Source organism: Athene cunicularia (assembly GCF_003259725.1).
Source record: "Athene cunicularia isolate RWA chromosome 26 unlocalized genomic scaffold, athCun1 chr26_part2, whole genome shotgun sequence".
NCBI classification, from domain to species: domain Eukaryota; kingdom Metazoa; phylum Chordata; class Aves; order Strigiformes; family Strigidae; genus Athene; species Athene cunicularia.
The window spans coordinates 3,041,966-3,047,650 of record NW_020799137.1 but is presented as its reverse complement, the minus strand read 5'-3'; positions in this window follow the sequence as shown (position 1 = coordinate 3,047,650).

Here is a 5,685-nt window from a genome sequence, read left to right as displayed (position 1 = left end):
TCACAGTAACAATAAAGCGTAAAGCGTCCCAGCTGCTGCTGCTGCTGGTTTTGGGTGGCCTCACAATACAGGTTTGCACAAGTAGGTCCGTGGGTGCAACAAGGAAACCTCTGTGCCAGCACCACTGCATCACCAGTAGGTATTTTGGGGAAGTCCTGTCCCCACAACCCATGGCAGAGCACTCAGCCCTCAGACGTCCTCTCTGCATGGGGCAACACAGCCAGCTTAGAGAGGGAAAGGGCAATGTGTTCTGAACCAAGGTTTTCCAGCAATAAACTTGGTTCTTGCTAATTCAGCTGAAAGCCAACAGCACGTGGAGCCCGTGGGAGCAGGGACTGTGGGGAGCAATAGCGACTCGCACCAAGATCGGACCCCACGCGAGGGATCCAGGAGATGCTGTCTGGAATACGGCTCTGTGACAGCAGCACGGCCGCGGGACAGCAGCAAAACCATCAGACTGAGCAATTAATTACTGCAGCAGTTCAGAGCCTTAACACCGACAGCCAGCTCTGCACATCCCTGCCCATCGGCACCCGCCTGCTCCCCACCCGCAGAGGGGAACTGAAACGCAGCCCTGGAGGCTGCAGCAGCACCGACTGTGCCGGGACACCCGGCACCTTCCCTCCTGCACACGGATCCTGCCTGGGCTGCTGCTCCGACATTCGCCTGCTGCTGGCCCCATCCAGCTCCGTCCCTGCTGCAAGATCAGTGCAGAACTGGCTAAACGGGGAGCTGGACACCCTCTCCTGATGTATCCACGCTGGAGGATTTGCACTTCCAAAGGACAGAGCAATGCCATCAGTGCTGGCTCAGCTGGAGGACCACGAGCAGCTGGGCTGGGTACCAGGGGGTCCAGCCCTCGTCCCCATCCCCGTCCGGAGCGGCCGGTGCCCCCCACTCCCCCCAGGGTGTTACTCACTCTCAGCCTTGGTCCAGCTCCAGCTGGCTCCTCTGCCTGATCAGGGAGACAGTCCTGGGCTGGCAGCTCACCGTGAGTGCCAGGAGCAGCCCCTCGTGCATTGGGCACAGCAGCTGTTAGCACTGATTAAAAAAGGAGAAACCCAACAATTATCAGCCTGTGACAGCCAGTCCTGCTGCCCGCAGCCAGGGCTGTCGGAGGCAAGGGAGAGTCAGCCAGCCAGCCCGGGCAGGGAGGCTGGGTACCCGCTTCCTCACAGAACCATCGAGGCTGGAAAAGATCCCAAAGACCATCCAGTCCAACCCTCAGCCCAACACCCACCGCTCTCAACCACACCACATCCCCAAGCGCTACGTCAACCCGACACTTCCCTGGGATCCCGCAGCCCAACACGGATATGCCAGAAAACACACGTGTGCAAGTCCCACACCAGTCGTGCCCACAGCGTGCACGTACCAAACCCAACAGGCTCCACAACGTAACGTCTGCACGGGGCCGAAGCTGCACGTAAATCCACCAGGACACAGCGCTGCGTAGGCTGGGGGGCACCCGGGGGTCCGGGCGTGCTGTGCCCGGCGGGGGCCAGCCCAGGGGGTGAGCACAGGGGCAGGCAGGTGCACGCTAAGCACACGTGTGCCACTGTGTGTCACTGGGCTGTACAGCACAATCCTATCTGTGTCTGGGACATGGCTGGACATGCGTGTAGATCCTAGCTGTGTCTGGGACACAACTGGTCACGCGTGTAGATCCCAGCTGTGTCTGGGACACGGCTGGACACGCGTGTTGATGCCACACACGCGGTGAGTCCCCAGGAAAGCCGGGGCTGCAGCCACAGCCGCTCCTCCGGCTCATGGTTCTTGGCAGCCCTGCGTCTCTGCGGAGTTTCTGAGCCGCCTTCTCTCCCACCGTGCCTGGCCTCCTCATTAATATCTACCGGTTGAATTATTTATTACAAACAGATGTTAGAGTTTAAAGAGTGTTAAGAGGATATCCTTGGCTAATCAATTTATTTTTAACTAGTTTATGTATTTATTACAAATAGAATCTGGACTTCAGCTACCATTTTAAATTATCCCCCATTCATCATAGTGCTGCATGTGCTGCTTGGATGCTCGTGCTGTGTCCTTGGGGACCACAAGTGAGCCACAAATCTGGTGTTGGCTGGCCAGGGAGTGGGTTTGCTTATTCCCTCTTGTTTCCAAACACGACATAAAATTCAGGCACCGATCTGAAACGCATTTCAAACTCCCCCGCAGTGAGCTTTGCCTTCAGGGGCAGCAGAGAGCTGCAGTCGGGCTGCATGGGGGTCTTCTGGAAAAGAAGAGAGGAAGGAGATGTTAGTAACAGGTAGAAGACTCCAGGCCACAGAAGAAGGAGGGGGAGATGGACTTTGAACGTCTCCCTCCATCTCCCCTGTCCATGCAACCGTCCTCAGAGCCATTCGGGCAAGCTCTTTGCCATACCACCCTCCCGTACCAGGTGCCTCTCTGGGAGCTCTCCGGGATGCTCCTGATTCACGCTGCTGAGAATCTGACCCTGAAAATGCCCTGAAGGTAATTCTGGGAGGAGACCAAGCAAAAGCCAAGACAAATTAAGTGAGTGCAGTTTGTGCACCACAGCTGCCATATGCAGACCTCATGACCACAGACCCAGAGTGGTCTCCAACTCCTTGAAAATATTAAGAACAACTGGGAAGCAGGAGCAGGGATAAGGGAGCATCTTCCAGGCTCCAGCCACAACCAGGGGCTCCCAGTCCCATACTGGGCTGTTACAGCCTCTGCTGCAACCTCAGCCCATGCCAGAGCACATCTGGGAGATGTCAAAGCACATGGGCAGGAAGGCGGCTCGTGTGAAAACACAGCCCACACCCCACCAGACATCACCACCTCCACCAAACGGCGCACAACCAGCAGCAGATGCTTTGCCACTCGCTGCTGGAGCCGTTGCAAATCCCCAGGGTGAATCCCAAGCGTCTCTGCACCAGTTCATCACCCTCTGGGAAGCACCAAAGTCCTAAAGAACCTGTCAGCCGTGAGGGACTCAAACAACGTTTCAGCTTTCAGCTTGTCACCATTTCCAAGAGATATTGTGGAAAAAACAAGAAGGGGAGATGCTGGAGGAGGAGGAAGATAAATGGGGCTGGGAAGGAGAGAGGTGGGAGACGAGAAAGAGAGGAGTGGGTGAAGCTGCACATTGAGCACCGCAATTAAAGCCACCCTGAGCTCACCCAATTAAACTGACTAGAGAGAGGAGGAATCCCAAAGGATAATTTCCTGACAAATTGCTTGTTTGTCTTTCTCAGTCTCCGACGCTGACATGCTTTTGTGTCAGTCAAACCACGGAGCTGAGCCCTGGGGAGAGGAGAGGGCAATGCTGGTAATTCAGCAACCAAAAGGCATCTCTTCCTAGAAACCTCCTCAAAAGTGCCATAAATCTGAGTAAACCTTATCCCAAAGCAGCGAAAAGAGATGGGACCAGGAGGGATGGGGATGGACGGAGCGCCCTAACCCTCCTTGGTCTGCGGGATGGACTTTCTGCCTTGTCGCTCCCGTCAGGGCACTGCTCCTCATCCGTGCTGGTGGCATTGCCCCTCTGGCTCGGGTCTGGCTCCTCTCATCTCAGCAAGGGCCGGGCTTGCTACAGCCCATGCAAGGACTCTGTCTGTGAAAGAGTAAATGTGCTTATGTGTATGGGAAGGGGAGGGGAGTTAGGGGATTACTACAGAAGGAAAAATGCCAGGCAAATCAACAATGGCATGATGCATGCTGGGTCCATCTTGCCCCTCTCCTTGGCTCATCTATAATTTACAGCAACCTCGAGAAGGCGCAGTGGAGGAGCACAGGCACTATGGCCACATCCCCGTGGTGCCCACGGCTGGGCTGCTCCAGCTTGCAGAAACACCAGGACTGTGCTGGGGATGGGGAAGGAAGGGGGCAGCTGGCTGGGAAAGGCTGAGGTTTGGGGAAATTTCTGCTGAGCTGCGGCGAGAGCCATGTGTCCAACTCCTGTGGGACATCTCTGTGAGACGGGGGGTTTGCAGGGGACGCCTGGAGCATCCAGCCTCATTCACAGAATCATTGAGGTTGGAAAAGCCCTTGAAGCTCCTCCAGCCCAACCACGACCCTCCCCCTGACCGTTCCCAACTCCCCCAGATCCCTCAGCGCTGGCTCAGCCCGACTCTTCAACCCCTCCAGGGATCCCGGGGACTCCCCCCTGCCCTCGGCAGCCCATTCCAACGCCCAACAGCCCCTTCTGCACAGAAATCCTTCCTCAGAGCCAGCCTGACCCTGCCCTGGGCAGCTTGAGGCCATTCCCTCGGGGCCTGGCGCTGGCTCCTTGGCTCCAGAGACTCATCCCCCCTCTCTGCCCCCTCCTGGCAGGGAGTTGCCGAGGGCCAGGAGGTCTCCCCTCAGCCTCCTCTTCTCCAGACTGACCCCCCCCAGTTCCCCCAGCCGCTCCCCAGCAGACCTGTGCTCCAGACCCTGCCCCAGCTCCGTTGCCCTTCTCTGGACACTTTATTCCTACACTAGTGCTGCACTGCAGAGCAGCCCCTACAAATGCCCACTGCCTTCACCTTTCTCAAGAATCTAAACATCAGAAAACCTCAGCTGGTGAGCAAGGGTGAGATGAGGTCCTGTTCTTGCACTTGCCATCCAAGGCAGAAGCCACCCCCTTCCGGGGAGCAGCAGAAAGCTGTCCCAAGGCTCAGACAAACAGTGTGAGCACAGAGCTCCTCAGACATCTTCATTCCTCACACATGGCCCCGGCCATTCCTCCGTGCTGTCAATAAAGCCAGAGGCAAACAAGGACCTGGAGATTTACCGCTCTTCAGTGCTAAGGGCCATGCTGGGTGCTTAAACCCTGGAGTTACGGGAATCGGCAGTGCTGTAATACCTGCCGAGACACAAATGAGCAGCCGCCGTGGCGAACAGTTCTGGCCCACAAAGCGCCCAGGGAGTCGGAGAAAATGCAAAACCCCAGAGCGTCCAGCAACAAAGCCCAAACCATGGACAAAGGGAGGAGACAGAGCTCAGAGAAGCAGCTTCAGCTCCAAGAAAACCAAAACCCACCCATAAACCAGGCAAGAGCTGCAAAGCAAGGACTTTATTACAGGGGGCTGAGAAGCATTCAACAGTTTGAACTCTTGGACACCCTTGGGATGGGTGGGAGCTGGGTTAGACCCTAAGGCTCACACAGTGCATCCAGAATCCCCCCGGGCAGCTTGCCCAGAGGGCAAGGGGGGGATCCCTGTGCAGGTATGGGCCCCCTCCCCAGCCCTCCTTCCCTGCTCCCCGCAGCAGGCAGACACGGGCAATCAGCCGACTCCAGCCGCTTTGCCAGCACCGAGTCTCAGGCAGTCAATCAAAGCATCAGCTTGAAAGTGTTAAAGGCCCATGTCTGTCTTTATTATAATCACAGCACTACACCTTGTCGCCGCGTGTGCCCTAATGCTGCAATATTTTGCGCATGATTTCACCAGCTGCTGCTGGAGGCATTAGGGAGCTGATGCTCCTCCGCTGCTCTGGGTGTTTGCTTGCTTGTTTGCAGTTAAGCCTCTTTTTATACTGACTCTTCTTTATTTATTCTCTTTTTGCTTTACAGAGCAGTTGCCCCCTCCATGGCTGGTAGCACCTTTACTGACACTCAGCCAAAAATCACACAGAACATCAAACAAGGAAGGCTTGGACCCAGGGCGGGAGAGGCTCAGCGCTGCGCTGCTGGAGCTTGAGTTAATGTACACGGACTTAACACAAGGATTCAGCCTT